The 17,490-nt window shown below is 38.7% G+C and overlaps 1 long non-coding RNA gene across 1 annotated transcript in view; it reads left to right on the top strand.

Moving 5' to 3' along the window:
* The first annotated feature begins 7,566 nt into the window (after nt 1–7,566).
* LOC126213364 (uncharacterized) overlaps nt 7,567–17,490 on the top strand; it is a 34,686-nt gene continuing 24,762 nt past the window's right edge. The window contains exons 1-2 of the long non-coding RNA XR_007541146.1: nt 7,567–7,639; nt 13,993–14,061. This is a non-coding gene — a long non-coding RNA (uncharacterized LOC126213364). The remainder of the gene's footprint in view (nt 7,640–13,992; nt 14,062–17,490) is intronic.

Raw genomic sequence — 17,490 nt, 5'->3', positions numbered from 1 at the left:
CAGTTATGTCCTTAAGTGCACATTTTAATTTTAAACAAGTAGACAATGAAATAAAGTCAGTGAATTTTTAAAAAATACATTGAGTGATATATTTAAACAGCTGGAATCAGGGCAATTCTGATGAATGTAAACAAGACTTTTGAAACACTTGATTTATTCACAATATTTCAGATTTCGAGCTCTAACACCTCGACACAGGATTCGTTGACACCAAATATAAAATGAAAGATGAGATCTTATGATATCAAGATGCTGGAACCTGTTCAATATTATAACAAGAACAAATGAAATAGGCCAAATGACTTACAGTCTTTGGATAAACTATATATGTGAATCTAAAAAAAAAGTTGTCGTGCACAAAAGGATGCCATCTACTGATACCTCAGAACCACTGAACGAAACACTGATATGTTTCAGTTTGAACATTAAAACATTAACTTCCAAAATTCTTTACTCAACACTCATGCACGAGTAGCATTTTGCTGCCTAAACAACATTACCAGATTGGCGTCCACTGACAAAAGACCCCAAAACACCTCACATGGTCTTGGCTCAGCAAGTCACCTGAGCAAACTGCCCTAGTCAGAAGTCCACTGTGGTCAACCACATTTGGTTGCAAAAAGTAGTTTATGCTTAACATTTAAATTATAGACTATTGAAAATTATTAATTACAAATATTGAAACATCCTTTCATTTCATGCTTAATTGTTATAAAACTCTCTTATTTTTTTATATCATTACATCACTGGAATACACACAATAGACAAAACTCTTACTTTAAAAATGAATTAAAAACAGTTTTGACCGCAATAAAACATTTGTTTACAATGTTTATCAGTTTCGGTTGCAATGTGACCATCTTCAAAAGATTTATACCACGATGCTAGGTAGTGGCACTGAACGGAGCTGGTGTTATTACTCCATGAATGTCAAAAACTCACTTTGTGGAGTCATAACACCTGTCCCGTTCAGCACTGCGCCACCGCCTACCGTCGTCATATAAATGGTCTGAAGATGGTCACAATCTGACTGAAACGGGTAACACTTTTAAATAAATGTTTTATTGTGGTTGAGACAGTTTTTTATCCATTCTTGAAGTACTGTTAGCCAGTCTGATGTTTCTCCATGAGAATTGTTCTCAAAAATTTTTAGAAGTCTTTACTAAGTTTACTCCTACCATTTCCAAACTGTGTTATTCAAATATTATCTTTATCTTTATCATACCAATTTCCAAATTTTTGTTCAATAAACATACAGTCAAATCTTGTCAGGATTAATGCAGAACCGCAACTGTTTCTTGGTGGATGACTTGTCTCGGCACTTAAATTTCGAAATCAGTTTCCTCTTCTCTTCTCGGAAAATTCTCAATAAAATTCACACACATTACACAGGGTCAGTGGACAGCAGTGCCACAACTATGATAGCTTTGCTATTTTGTTACACTTACAGAGTCATTTTCTAAAAACAGCTATTGAATTAAATTAAAACTTAGTTTCTGTAGGGAGTAATTCAACTCTTAGAAAATGACTTTCCATGACTGCTACACGAATTACAGCTCTGTGGTACTGACAACGGGGAGATCGAGTCACTAATTAAATTGCCGAAGACTAAGGATTTCCGTGGATTATAATGGGATGTGTAGCAGAATATCTAAATGCTGTGGCACATATGTTAGCCCAGTAATTAGCCACATTTGTAATTTTTGCTTTGGGAATGGTCAGTTGTATGAACTGCTCTATGAGAAAAGGATAATGTAGGGAATTTTAGACCCATTCCTATGCTATCTGTGTTCTCTGAAGTTTTTAAAAAGGATGTGACAAACAGCACTTGATTTTCAGTGAGCTTTAAGAGCACAGAGGGAACTCACAGGCTGTGAGTTTGTGAGTGGGTGTAGAGGCTACTATGACCATCAATAGGAGGATCGGAAATGGGGGGCTGGGTAAACATCATTGAAAATTCCGATATTATCAGGGTTGACACAGATTCTGGAAATCAGGGAATATTAGGGAATTTCAAACACATGAGGGAAATCTGAAAAAAAAAAGACACTGGAAATATTTGGTTTTTGTCTCAGAAAATGAAATGGTTTGTTTACTGAGGTGTCGTGCATCATCGCGGCTGGGTGCAGCCGAGTGTGTGCGCCGCTTCCTTACTTCCTCATTCCCACTGCTTCTTCCCTTCCTACCACTCCCCTCAGCTTGCAGTCAGTGCTGCCACCACTTCCTGCCCCTAGCCTAGCAGCTGCCAATGAGAGCCAAGGAGGCAAGAGTAGTAGTTTATTTGGATCTGATTCTCAGAAACTGCAGATGCCGTGGCCGGAGACAGAGGTTATGTGTGACTGAGTTGTGTCTGAGTGGAGAGAGAGAGAGAGAGAGAGAGATTGTGTGTGTGTGTGTGTGTGTGTGTGTGTGTGTGTGTGTGTGTGTGTGTGTGTGTGTGTGTGTGTGTGTGTGTGCATGCGCGCGCACACGCGCACACTCTCTCATTTTGTGACAAATACTTAGGATGAACATTTAGTTGTGAGAGTGTGATTGTTTTTCCTACATGTCTGTCTGAGCCTCAGCAATCATCTTTATGGTGAGTTACCGTACTACCTATCCTCATTATTATTGATTCTCAGAGTATTTGAGCAAGTTACCTGTTGCACGGATTGATCACCACGGTCTCATTTCTTCAACTAGCTGTCTGTTGCTCGTGAAGAGCTGGCTGTGCGCGGGATTTCCGAGGTGGGCCAAAAGTGCAGGCTGCTCCTGTGGGTATCTGTAACGGGTCGGGCCTGCCGACCTAAAGCCATTTGGTTCCCACTGAGGTGCAGGCCCTGCCTGTCAGATCTAGTCTCACCGACCTGCCCGCAGGCTGGGTCTGTTTGTGTGTGACGTAATGCAGCAGATTTTCGCGGATTATCCATGGGCCTAGGACTGTGGTGTTCGCCGGCAGGTCAGAGGCCGTGGGCGATGGACTTCAGGAATTACAACTGTCTCGTCATAAGTATGTTGTACAGTGTGGCATTTTATAGACATTTTATTTGTTATAGTTCATTTTGGCACTTAAAAGTACTGTATATGTTAGAAAGCGTGGAAAATAAGAAGAAAAAGATTATGCCAGTTGCTGGCGGTTTGTGCTTATATATTTCTCGAAAGAAAAATCCCTGAATACCTGTAAAATAATAGATGTAGGACAGTGGGTAATAACCGACAATAACAAACATTGTAGAACCGATATTTCATTGGGGGTCCCCTGCAGTGTTGCTTTACACAATTCTTTCCCACCTTATACACTTCTTTCAAGAGGCCAGCTTTTTCCTGAGGTTATTTCTGAAATCAGTGAAGGTATTTTAAATCTGTCTTGCAAATCCAAGGAAATATGCATTTTTATCACAATGTGTGTTTCGTTTTATTGAAGTAAAATAATATCAGTGGTCTGAATGAAACACACCTACCATTTGGCTTGGTTTCTCCATCTAAAAGCAGTTCATTACAAAAGAGTTTGATGTTAGTACTTAAGATTTTTGCTCACATCAGGAAACCCCATCTGATTGCTAGCTTTTTAAAATATTTCCTCATTTGCACTATTGTACCACAGCTGCAAAGACAGATTGTCAACTTACGTCTTAACTTACCTTTGAGATCTCAAAATTTGTCATGGAAAAGTGCTAAAACTTGTCCGGAAATCAGGGAAATATCTTGGAAATTTGTGGCAACCCTGATTATTGTCTGTTAGTATTTGGGGGCTGATGTATTGCACTTTTAGTTACAGTTATGGAGAATGTTCTAGAAGTGTTGAAATGTAGAAGCTTTTTTCTTTCTTTCTTTTTTTCTATTGTGGTATTTTCTGAGAAATTGTTCATCTTCCTAAACACAAAGAGGCACAGGTAAACCTACATTTATACTGCATCTAGTTGATACAGGGTCTCTGTTAAACAAGAAACTATAATCAAGTGGGGAAGTTGGTTTATTTGAAAAACTGTATGGTGTGTCCTCAGATGGAAAACCAGTCGTAAGCAAAGAAGGGAAAGCTGAAAGGTGGAGGAGTATGTATAAGGTCTCTACAAGAGAGGTGATCTTGAAGGCAATATTATAGAAATAGAAAATGAAGTAGATCAGATGAGATGGGAGATACTATACTACGAGAAGAATTCGACAGAGCACTGAAAGACCTAATTCGAAACAAGGTCGTGGGAGTAGATGAGATCCAACTACTGGTAGTCTTGGGGGAGCCACACCTGACAAAACTCTATCTGGAGTGCAATATGTGTGCAACAGGCGAAATAACCTCAGACTCCAAGTAGAATGTAATAATTGCAGTTCCAAAGAATGTAGCTACTGACAGGAGCGAAAATTATCAAAATATCATTTAATAAGTAATAGTTGTAAAATACTAACAGGAATTATTTGCAGTAGAATGGGGAAACTGGTAGAAGCCAACGTCGGGGAGGATCAGTTTGGATTTCGGAGAAATGTAGGCGCACACGAGGCAATACTGACCCTATAACTTATCTTAGAAGATACATTTATAGCATTTGTAGACTTAGACAGTGTTGACTGGAATACTCCCTTTGAAATTCTGAAGGTAGTGGTGATAAAATACAGGGAGCAAAGGGCTATTTACAATTTATACAGAAAACCAGAGAGCAATTATAAAAGTCTAGGGGCATCAAAGGGAAGGAGTAGTTGGGAAGGGAGTGAGATAATGTTGTAGCCTACCCTTGATGTTATTTAGTCCGTACATTGAACAAGCAGTAAAGAAAACCATAGAAAAATTGGGAGTATGAATTAAAGTCCAAGGAGAAGTAAAGACCTTGAACTTTGTCAATGAGATTGCAATTATGTCAGAAACAGGAAAGTACTTGGAAGAGGAGTTTAACGAAATGAGTGGAATATACAATGAACAGCAACAAAAGCAAAACAAGGATAGTGGAATCTTATCAAATTAAATCAGGCAATTGTGAGGAAATTAAATGTAGTCAAATTAAATCAGGTGATGGTGAGAAAATTAGATTAGGAAACAGTACACTGAAAGTAGTAGATAAGTTTTGCTATTTGGGCAGAAAAATGACTGAAGACTGTCATAGTAGAGGGGATGTAAAATGTTGGCTGGCAATGGCAAGAAAAGCTTTTCTGAAGAAGATTATGAAAAGGAAAGTTGCTACTCACCACAAAGTGGAAATGCTGAGTCACAAATAGGCACAAAAAAAAAGACTGTCACAAGTAAATAAAGCATATCTAATATATGGTGAGTAGCAACTTTGCTTTTCACAATACTGTTACATTCCATCCATTGTTGCATTTTCTGAAAAAGAGAAATTTGTTAACATCGAATACAGATTTAAGTGTTAGGAAATCTTTTCTGGAAATATTTGTCTCGAGTGTAGCCATGTAGAGCAGTGAAAAATGAACTGTAAACAGTTTAGACAAGAATACAAGCTTTTGAAATGTGGTGCTACACATGAATGCTTAAGATTAGATGCGTAAATGATGTAACTAATGAGTAGGTACTGGACAGAGTTGGGGAGAAAAGGAGTTTGTGGCACAACTTGACTGAAAGGCACAATTTGACTGAAAGAAGGGATCAGTTGAGGGGACTCATTCTGAGACATCAAGGGATCACTAAAGTGTGGTGGGTAAAAATCGTAGAGGGAGACCAAGAGAGGAATACAGTAAGCAGGTTCAGAAAGATGTAGGCTGCAGTAGTTAGTATGAGATGAAGAGGCTTGCACAGGATAAAGTAGCATGGAGATGTCCATCAGACCAGTGTCGAGATTGACGACCCTGACAGCAACGTGTTGCTTCTGTAAAATTAAATTTGCTCAAAAATTTATGTATTCTTCTCCCAGAGAGGAAGCTAAAAATATTGTTTATAGTCAAGTTTTATGTTACAGTGCATTGAGCGTGTAAAATATGTTGCTTTATAATTGGTAGACAGTACTTGTACTTTTCAAAATTTGTTTAATAGAGGACTTGCATAAATAAATAACTGGCTTGTTATGAGAATGATAAGCCTTGCCTTAGATATGCCAGTGCCTTTATCAGAGCAACTAAAATATTCAGTCCTGTAAGTTCAGGTTTTTAGTGTTAAATGAGATGGAAGAAACCTAAGCAATATAAGAAGAATATTTCAACAATTAAATGCTGCCAATCAGACTACTGGGTGTCGTACTTGTCATCGACACCTACATCAACATCTACACTCTGCATACCATTGTGAGGTGCATGACAGAGGGCATGTCCCATTGTATCAGTTATTAGGGTTTCTTCCTGTTCCATTCACATAAGTAGCATGGGAAGAATTGCTGTTTGAATGCCTCTGTGGATGCAGTAATTATTGTAATCTTACCCTCATGATCCCTGTGTGAGCAATACATAGCGGGTTGTAGTATATCCCTAGAGTTATCATTTAAAGCTGGTTCCTGAAGCATTCTTATTAGATTTTCTTGGGATAGTTTATGTATATCCTCAAGAGTCTGCCATTTCAGCTCCTTGTGTATCTCTGTGACACACTCCCGTGGATTAAACAAATCTGTGACCATTTGTGCTGCCCTTCTCTGTACACGTTCATTATCCCTCGTTAGTCCTTTCTGGTACGGACCCCACACACTTGATCAATATTCTAGAACCAGTTGCACGAGTGATTTGCAAGCAATCTCCTTTGTAGACTGATTAACTTCCCCAGGATCCTGCCATCTGCTTTACCCGTGACTGAACCTTTGTGATCATTCCATTTCATATCCGTACAAAGTGTTCACCCAGGCATTTGTATGAGCTGGCTGATTCCCAACAGTGACTCACTGATGTTATAGTCATAGGATTCTAAATTTTTTCATTTTGTGAAGTGCAAAATTTTACACTTCTGAACCTTTAAAGCAAGTTTCCAATCTTTGCACCTCTTTGAAATCTTGTCAAGATCTCACTGAATATTTATGCAGCTTCTTTCAGACAGTACTCCAAGATAGGTAACTGCAGCATCTGCAAAAAGTCTGATGTTACTATTAATATTGCCTACTCACCAAGCGGCGGCAGGGGAACACACACACAAAAGGATTTGACTTTTGCAAGCTTTCAGAGCCAGTGGCATTACATTGTATTATCAATAATTGATTATTTCCATTGTTATATTAATATTGTCTAAAAGGTCATTAATGTACAACACATATAGCAAGGGTCCCTACAAACTTCCCTGGGGCATACCCGAAGTTACTTTACATCTGACGATGACTCTCCATCCGAGATCATACGCTATGTTCTCCCTACCAAAAAGTCCTCAATCCAGTCTCAAGTTTCACTTTATACACCATATGATCATACTTTTGACAATAACAACAGTCATTCTTATCCACTGTACCCATTGAACACTGTGTAAGAGAATTTGTAACTTCATATCTAAATGCCCTTATAATATTGTGTAGTGTTTATTTCTTTTTTATTTATTTTTTTTTTTTAAAGAAAGGGAAAAAAAAGAACAACAAAACCATTTGTAAGATGGCTGTACGAATAAAACTAATTTAAAGGGAAAAAAAGAGGAAATAAAGAAAAGAGGACATATAATTGAGTGACCTTTTTTTTCTGCTTTCAGATACCTGGCCAATGAGATGAAGTTGTACCACTTCCATCAGTCCAGACATTTGTCAAAGAAGTGCAGTTTGTAAGTATTCTGAAACATTGACTGTCGAGTACCCACTGCAGTTATGTGAATATTGACTGAATTCTGTCATGTTGAGAACTTGGATGACGCAGTCTGTGTTTTGTGAGGGGGAAAAAGCTTTCATTAGCAAAGATCACAGAAGTTAGTCTGTATTGTTGACAGTCGGTTTCAACAGTTGGAGCTGTCGTTTTCTGGTCTTAAGAAATTTCTGTGATGAAACATGTGCCATTGTGAATTTGTAGCTTATGGATAAAACCCAGCACATTATACATAGGTTTTTCAAAAACAAAACCGTTTACAGTTAAAAAAGCAGCTTGTGCACACGAGCATGTTCACATACATAGCACTTGCAGAGGCTCGTTAAGTCTTAAAATGTACAGTATACATTAAACTGTAGTTGCACCATATACTTTGGCTGAGGTGTGGATCCACAATGTGTGGAACATTTCTGCAAACATAAACAGATGTGCATTTTGCTGTATATCATGTGCTTCAAGAATTAACAAGCCTCCGCGAGCACTACTTATGCAAACGCGCTCGTGTGCACGAGATGCTTTTTAACTGTAAATGGTTTTATTTTTGACTAAATTATGTATAATGTCCTGCATTTTAAGCAGTGCAATGACAGTGTGGCATAAGGTACAAGCTCACAGTGGAACATGTTTCATAACAAACTTTTTTTGAAGACAAGAGGATGACAGTTAGAACTGTCAAAACCGGTTGTCCACAATAAAGACTAATTTATGCAATATTGGGTATTGAAAGTTTTTCTCAAGGAATAAATATTACTTCTGTTCCTTATAGCTATCGCAGAGAAGCTGTATGGATGCAGTTTCATATCATGTCTGCTACAGTGAAAGACTGAAGTTGAAACAAGGCTGCTGGATAGACACAGGGTGTATATACCCCAGGCTAACTGGGAAATCTGGGGAGAACACAGGAATCTTTAAGATTTCTGATAATTTTTCATTGTTTTAGTTTCCAGTTAAATTTTTGTAATTTTGACGAGTAAGAACTGATATTCGTAACAAAAATTTTACTTTGGACCACTACAGCAGGATAATATTGCAGAAAGAAAACATAAATGAGAGAATAACACCAAAATGAAATTTTAGTTGCAAAGAAAGTGCGCCATTTACTACAAAACAAAGTGCACACACAAGTGTCTGCCAACAGCAAAATGTGTTGAAGGCTTTAGGATGAAGACTGTGTTATATTTTGTAACAACAAACTGCTTTCAATGAGTATGATGTCACAAAAGTTTACTTTTATAACAGGCCATGGGAAAATATTGAGGATGGTGGTTTGAGAAGCATTATTTATGAAGTAAATTTCCTATTATGCAAGATGACTTACGTCACATGTGAGAATTTGTGATTAATTTCTTAAATGACAGAACGTTTGACTGTCACTCAAAACTTAACACTTTGAGGGACAGACGTGTAGAAAAATTTTGAATCTAGAAGACCAGCCATTTATGCCATTATTTAAATATTTCCAGCATATTAGACTGAGTAACACCTTACAGTGGTTAGCACACTGGTCTCCCATTCGGCAGGACGACAGTTCAGGCCTGCGTCTGGCCATTCTGATTTAGGTTTTCCATAAAAAAACTCTCCGAACAGGCCTCGGAAGGCTCAGCGGTACCGAACGGCCGCTGTGCCATCCTCATCCCACAGGCGTCACTGGATGCGGATATGGAGGGGCACGTGGTCAGCACACCGCTCTCCCAGCCGTATATCAGTTTACGAGATGGAAGCCACTACTTCTCAATCAAGTAGCTCCTCAGTTTGCCTCACAAGGACTGAGTGCACCTCGCTTGCCCACAGGGCTTGGCAGACCAGATGGTCACCCATCCGAGTACTAGCCAAGCCCGAAAGGGCTTAACTTCGGTGACCTGACAGGAACCGTTGTTAACGACAGCAGCAAGGCCATTGGCTAGGTTTCCCATGATTTCCCTAAATCGCTTCAGGCGGATGCTGGGATGGTTCCTTATAAAAGGGCATGGCCGACTTCCCCACCCTTCACCTATCCGATGGGACTGATGATCTCGCTGTTTGGTCCCTTCCCCCTAATCAACCAACCAACCAACCAATCAGCGTATTTGTGTTTGATATATCTTGAAAGGTAACACACTAAAAAAGGACAAGCTTAGTTTTTCATATCTGTTTTATTTCTGTCATAGATTACAAATTATGCAATAATGGTGGCAAAAAGTAAAATTATCCTTCAAAAGCAGTTCGAGGTGAAATCTTGAGCAATTTTCCATGTAACTGGCTTTTCTATGGAAAAGTTGGAGTGCTTGTCAAAGGATCCATCGTATCCTTAAAAAAAAGAAAAAGGCAAAAAGCTTTCGATGACTGGTATATTGTAGGCGATAGCTTATCTTTTCATGTAGCTATACTGAATGTATGTTAATTTAAACCATTAACTTTTCCTATTTGCATATTCGCTCTACTTAACAGTGATGTTGCTATTGGCCGACTACAACACAAGTCCTGTGCTCTGAATATCTGCTGTCTTTGGCTGGGGAGTACTGTAACTTGAGCTATGATTGGTGGCAATGGCTCATCGCAATCTCGTTATCGGTGCTTCGAAAGATACCGTGCTTTAATTGGTGGAATTCGTATTTATACTTTTGTAATTTGAAAATATACGCTGTACATGATGCTGTGCATCAAATATTTTTCCAAAACAAGTTATTTTTTGCTGAAGTACCGGGGAGTTCTACGCTTGTATATAATACCTTTACAATTCAAAGGATTTGTCAGTTCGGCAGCACCAAGGGAAAGTATATTGTCACTTAACACAGGGAAAGTTTATTTTTAACTGGGAAATTTGGGAAAAAATCCCCCCGCCCCCTTCCTTGTCAGCGTATATACCCTGAGACAACATTGGCCCAGTATTACTGATATGTTTGAGAGCGCCAACCACTATATAATTATTGCATGTGCTGTGCAAGATATATGAGACAGACAAACTATCAGTTTAATAACTCATGAAACTTCCTGGCAGATCAAAACTGTGCGCTGCACCAGGGCTCAAACCAGAGATCTTCGCCATTCTCAGAGCTTTACCTCTGCCAGTATATCTCCTACCTTCCAAACTTCTCATTCAAAACCTGTGGGACTAACACTTCTGGAAGAAAGGGTGTTGCAGAGACATAGTTTAGCCACAGCCTTACTCAGGAAGTTTCCTAATGGCATACACTCGCTACAGAGTGAAAATTTGTTCTGGTTAATAATTCATGATATTGTCACAAATAATTTACAGAAGAATGGAAAAATTGGTAGAAACCGATCCCAGGGAAGGTAAGTGCAGGTTGTGGAGAAATGTAGCGGTATGTGAGGAAAAATGACCCTGTGATTTATATTAGAAGATTGGTTAAAGAAAGGGAAACCTGGATTTATAGCATTTGCAGATTCGGAGAATGCTTTTGACAATGCTGACTGGAATATACTCTTAGAAATTCTGTTGATAACAGGGATAAATTATAGTGACCAAACAGGTATCTGCAACTATTACAGAAATCAGACGGCAGTCACAAAGAGTTGAACGACGTGAGGGGGAGATAGTGGTTGGTAATGGAGTGAGGCAGGGTTGTAGCCTATCCTCGATGTGTTTCAATATGTACGTAGAGCATGCAGTAAAGGTAACCAAGGAGAAATTCTTAAATGAAATTAAAGTTCAGGAAGAAGAAATAAAAACTGAGGTTTGCCTAAGACACTGTAATTTATTCAGAGTTGACAAATTAGTTGGAAGAGCAGTGTGGTGTGGGATGTGTAATGTCTTCAACAGAGGCTGTAGGATGAACACCATCGAAGGTAAAACAAGGTCAGTGGAAGGTAGATGAATCGTGATGTTGAGGGAGTTAAATTAGGAAATGAAATGTGTTTTTCTATCTGGGAAACAAAAAGCTGATGATGGTCAGTGAAGGAGAATATAAAATGCAGACTGTTAGTAGCAAGAAAAGTGTTTTGAGAAAAGAGAAATTTGTTAACATCAAACTAAAAGTATAAGTGTTTGGAAGTCCTTTCTGAGGGTATTTGTCTGGTGTGTAGACTGGTACTGAAATAAAACATGGTTGATAAACAATTCAGACAAGAAGCGAATAGAAACGTTTGAAATGTGGTGCTGTGGAATGATGCTGTAGATCAGGTGGATAGATAGAATAACTAATCAGATTCGCTTAAAAAGAGTTTTGTGGCTCAGTTTCACTAAAAGAAAGGTATGGTTAATAATACTCATACTGAGCAATCACCAGTTTGGTAATGGGAAAGTAACTGGGGGGAGGGGAGGGGGTTAATAATTGGAGATAATGACCAAGGTTTGGCTACTGCTAGCAGGTTCTAATGGATGTAGGTTGCAGTATCGTGCATAGATGAAGAGGCTTGCTCAGCATGGACTAGCATGGAGATTTGCATGAAATCAACCTTTGGACTGAAGGCTACATCATCAAAACCACAATATTAAGGAAATTTATAAACCACACATTATAATAACAGCAGAGTCTTCTTTTTATTTTTGTTTCACCCGACTTTGTGATATGTAAAATTAATCACTTTATAATGTTTTGTGCCTTTCTATTAGCAGCTCAGTATTGTTTCATTCATTTGACCTTGCTTTCCTATCTTCTTCAGAGATGTGGATGTTTGTTTGGATTTGATTTTGGAACCCCCCCCCCCCACCCTCTCCTTCCCTCCCTCCCATTGTGTTCTTTTCCTCCTCTCTCTTTTTCTCCGTTTTATTTTTGAACATAGCTCTTGTGATTTGGAGTTATCTGAAGTCCTTTTCCATTTCAGTAATCCATTTTTTTCCTGCAGAAGTAGTCATAATTTATTCAGTTGATCTATTTTGGTTCAGAATGAAGATGTATCCGTAAAAATGAATTATTTTTGTCCTAATTGTGTCTGAGAGTTTTTCGGTAGTTTGGTAAGGGTTTCATTTTTTGGTGCGGATTAATTGTTGTGAAATCTGTGGTCAAGAAATGTTTCTAATATCTTTGTTTCTTCTATCTCCAGTCTTTCAACTAGGCCATGGTTGGTGATAGTGTTTCAGCTGCATACAGGGCTTCTGGTTTGACTACTACACTGTTACAATGCTTATTTTTGCATTCTGTGAGAGGGACGTTTTGTTGTATGTGTTTTTTGCGAGATAGAAGACCAGATCAACTTCACTTCTTATTTCCATTGCCCTTTTCTCGAGCTCATTCCAGCCGATGGATTCTCCAAGGTATTTGAGTTCTTTGATTATCTCTACTTTTTGTTGTCCCACTTTAAAATGTTGTGGTGGGTTTTTTATGTTTGTTGTTACAACAAGGGTTTTGAGACCTGTTTTTTCTGTTCAAGGGTCTGTTCTTTGGCTATTTCGCAGGTCTCAGCTAGTAGGGTTATATCATCTGCAAAGGATAGATAGCTGGCTTTGATGCCTTTTGTTTTGTGCTCCTAGGCAGATTCCACTATCTCTGTGTTCCAGTCTCTCCAACAAGTTTTTCTTGGGAGCACTTAACTAGCAGTGGGAGATTCCATCTCCTTAGCTTATACCAGTTTTTATTTCAAAAGGGTTAGTGTTCTCCCATGAATTTGGCTTTGGAATATGTGGTGATAAGGGTTTCTGTGATTGGTTTTATATTTTTTGTTATTAGGGTTAATTCTTTTAGTATATATAAGGGATTCCTGGTGTATTGAGTTGCATGATTTTAAAAACTCAATGACAGTCATAACATATCATTTTGCTCTTCATTTTTGGTATGTCATGAAGTTTTTGAGGTTTAGGGTTTGTTTTGGGCAGGCTCTTCCTTTCCTGAAGCCAATTTCATATACTTCAAGTTAATTGTCTAACTGGGATTTTGCTCTGTTTAGTAAGACTGTGGAGAGTATCTTGTATGTTATGTCTAGGGGGAGATTCCTCCATAGTTGTGATCTGCTTGGGACACTTTCTTATGGAGTGGGTGGACGAGGGCCGTCTTCCATTCATCAGGGGTTTTTCATGTATTCATATTTCTTCAAAAAAGTTGTGGTGAGCGTCTGTGACATTTTTTCCTCAAAGTTCAGCTTGATTTGGTCTCTCTGAGACCTTGTGGTTTTTGAGATTTGAAATGACTGTAATTCCTCAGTGATGGACGGTTCAGAGTTAGGGCTGGTTGTCGAGCTCTTCGAGACCACTTTTGTGTGTTCTTCGTAGTAGAGATGGTTTTGGAAATATTGGAAATTGTTTGCACGTATTTCCATTTCTGTCTTCAGTTTCCAAGTTCAGTGGGCTGTATTTGGTTATTTTTCATTTAAAATTCGTATATAAGTTCCTTGTGTTGTTTTTTTATGAAGATCATTGACTAATTTGTTTTCCACCTGCAGATAAATGACCAAGTGGATGAAGCAGCCACACTCTCACCGGTCCAGATATTCCTCAAAGAAGAGGAAGGTGTAAGTATTCATGAAATACTGACTGTCAGTTACACACTGAAGTAATGAGATAACTGTTAATTGTATTTCATTTACCAGTAGTAGAAAACGCATATACATAAAATTTCTTATATACTATAGTTGAAAGTCAAACTGGAGAATACGCATTATAATAAGCCACAATTGTACTGTGTATACACAGACAGATTAGGTAGATATTTCTAAGGGACTCTTTGCAAATGATACAGTTGTGTGTAGTGATTTCACATAACTAGAAAATTATTGTTAAATGCTGGAGGACTTGATGATGATGTGCATGTAGTTCAGGGACAGGCAAGTGAAGTACTGTAGATGTGTAAACAGATGAAAAGACTGTCGTTGCTCAGTTACTGGAAAAGGACACAACCAGCAATAGCTGCAGTTTCAGGAGAAATCAGATGGCAGAAAATTCTTGCTGGACTGGTACTCAAACCCGGATCTCTGGGACTCAAACCCGGATCTCCCAGTTTATGTGTTAGGTCGCCATAACCACTTTGGCTATCCGTACAGGAGTCATGACAAGAAACACTTCCATATGTCGTCATCTGTGCGTCACAACCTGCACTCTTGCACTTAATTTACAGGGATTGGAAAAATTTACGTTTCTGCTTCAAAATGCAAAATTACGTTTTAGATGCTATTTTGTAGTAAATTGTATTCAGCTGAACTATTTTATCAGAGATAATTTGAAATAGCTTGATTCCTGCATAAAAATATTGAAAATGTAACCAGTTTTTGGTCAATGGTATTGTGCATGTTCTGGCGAAGGCCAATTTGTAAAGGTAATGTGTATAAGAACCTTTCTGCAAAATGAAAGTGTACAAATGCAACAACACATCAATGCACTAAATGATCTGATGCCAGGCCAGTTGTGGGCGGTTGAATGGTCTATTTAAGATACGTGCTGTGTAATACAATGTAGTACTCAGCTGTGGGACCTAGTATTTTATAACAAAGAAATGTGTACATTTGTTTGTTAAAAAAGCCCAAAATATAGTTTAATGTGGACATTTCTAAAGTGGCAAATTAGGTGGAGTTTGTTTTGAGCAGTGGTCGTATCGAATACTGCTAGATATCAGGCCTGCACTGAGTCGTTAACAATAGTCCGCTAACATCAGCGAGCAGTTGAGCTGTAGCTTTCCCCCAAATATTTTGTGTCATGTGTTGCTTATCGTTTTCTGATTTTGAAATAAGTGAAGCTACTAATCCTGATCTGTTACGGATTTCGATTACGAACCTTACAACGTTAGAAAAGATGGGTGATCCCTTTGACAATACTGTTGGCTGTTGCCATGTGAAAGGGAGGTGGGGTTTGTTTCTGCACACCACTCTTCTTCCCTCTGGCAGTCAAAATTCTAGTTTGTTTATGCTTGTGGTCATCTGTCACTATAGCCTGTAGTGTCTGCACTATGTGCCAAAATTCTTCTCCTAATGTTAACATAGCATTATGATATGTTCAGTTCTGCCTCTATGCTAACTGCCTTGTCTGTTCTGTCTGTAGCATTGTAAAGCATGGGTCGCACACCTAAGAATGCCCACAAAAGATAGAAATTAATAGTTTGTAGATTTTGTTATCATCGAATTGTGCAGAAAAGAGAGATAATGTCCAGAAACACCTTAAATTAGAGACGCATTCAGCTCACTGTCAGGAAAAAGCTGTGGCTTTTCAACAGAACAATCATTTTTAAATTCTTAAATATAGCCAAATGAAGAAAACAAAGGCTAGTTTGGAAGAAAAAGGTTTTGGAAGTTTTTGCAAAAGCAAACATTACTGTCACAAAGTTCCCAATCGGCACCTTTCTGTAGCAGTCAGTTTCAAAGAAATAAGGCTTTGTTTATTTTCACTCACGTGACAACCTTTGAGGTATGTGCATCTAATCATTAAAAGAAATATGAATCTCAACAAAAATAGATGCGAATTTTGCCAAAAGAGAGAGAGAGAGAGAGAGTGAGAGAGAGAGAGAGAGAGAGAGAGAGAAATTCCAGTACGTGGGGTACATATAGAAGTTTGGGCCTGGCCAAGAGTTGTGCACAGATAGCCAAAACAGTTAAGGTGACCGCTTGTGTAAAGCAGGAAACCTAGGTTCGAGTTCCAGTATGGCACAAATTTTAGTTGTTTTCATTCCATTATACAGCTCATGGTTGTCCGTATTTGCAACTGCAAATATGTTTTGTGTATTCCATGTGGGCTGTGGTCAGCACAGTGCTTGTTCTTTTGGGCATGCATGTATGTCCAAAGGTGCATTGCATCATACTTTTAACAACACAGGTACTGCAATATCATAAAATGTCTGTGTTTATACAATGTCTGCATCGTCACAATATAATGCTCTTCAGACACGCATGCCTAAAAGCTGTGGATTAACATTATGAAATAAATCTACTTATTTCATATCTGCATCGATGTCAGCATTTTGTTACACACGAAAGTTTGTGCCGGACCAAGACTCGAACTCAAATTTTCCACTCGTTACGAGCATTCACCTTAACTGCTTCGGCGATCTGAATGTTCCCCCAGGACTGATCCAGACTTCTATATATCGTGTAGTCACATCCCGTATGCCCACACAATTTGCGATTCTCGTGCAGGGAGAGAAGAGTGTTATATTGTCATTTTAGCCTCTCGTTGGTACATATTTGTAATATGCAAATTTTTTCACAACATTATATTATTGTATATAAATTAGTTGTCAGTTGACAGCTCCCACCAGCAATACACGAATGGGACCTGTGCTGGTTTTGCAGGCTCCAACCCTGTTGGCATTGCAGGCTCCAACCCTGTTGGCAGTTCCACTGTGCAAATCATTGTTCTTGCTGGTACTCAAGTAGCAAATGTATTTTAATGCGAAAATGTTGTCTAAATGAAGAAAAAATGTAACCCTGGCCCTAATGACAATTAACAGCACTACGGAGGTCTAGATTGTAGTCAACTTAGAGAATTTTTATGTACTTTTTGTAGGAAGTACAGACATCAAACTTAATACTTGTTACGAGTTAAATGTTGACAAAATTTCAAAACGATGTCATCCTCGAGCATTATGCACGAGTCTCTATAGACCGTACGCTGAAGCTGTGGCGCGATCCCAACCGAGGGATGTTTGGTGTAGACTAGGGACCGTATTATATGCATTTGCATGCTGCATATGCATTTGCATATTTCGCTCCTTTTCACCAGTTATTGCATATTTTAATAAAAACTGGTGACGATACATATTTCACTCTGTTTACAATATTTTAAAAATTGAGACGGGTAGTCTCTAGCTCTATCTAGTTTTTACGTCTCACACATTCACCGCACCTAAAACTGCGTGTAATAGCTAACCGAAAGCCCACTGCATGGCGAAATCATTACAGAATAGGAACAGGAAGAGGCGTACAGAGTCAGTGCTCCTGCGCCTGTGGCCCCCGGTT

This window comes from Schistocerca nitens, chromosome 11, assembly GCF_023898315.1.
Source record: "Schistocerca nitens isolate TAMUIC-IGC-003100 chromosome 11, iqSchNite1.1, whole genome shotgun sequence".
In the NCBI taxonomy this organism is placed as follows: Eukaryota; Metazoa; Arthropoda; class Insecta; order Orthoptera; family Acrididae; genus Schistocerca; species Schistocerca nitens.
This window is presented reverse-complemented; position numbering and strand designations above follow the sequence as displayed.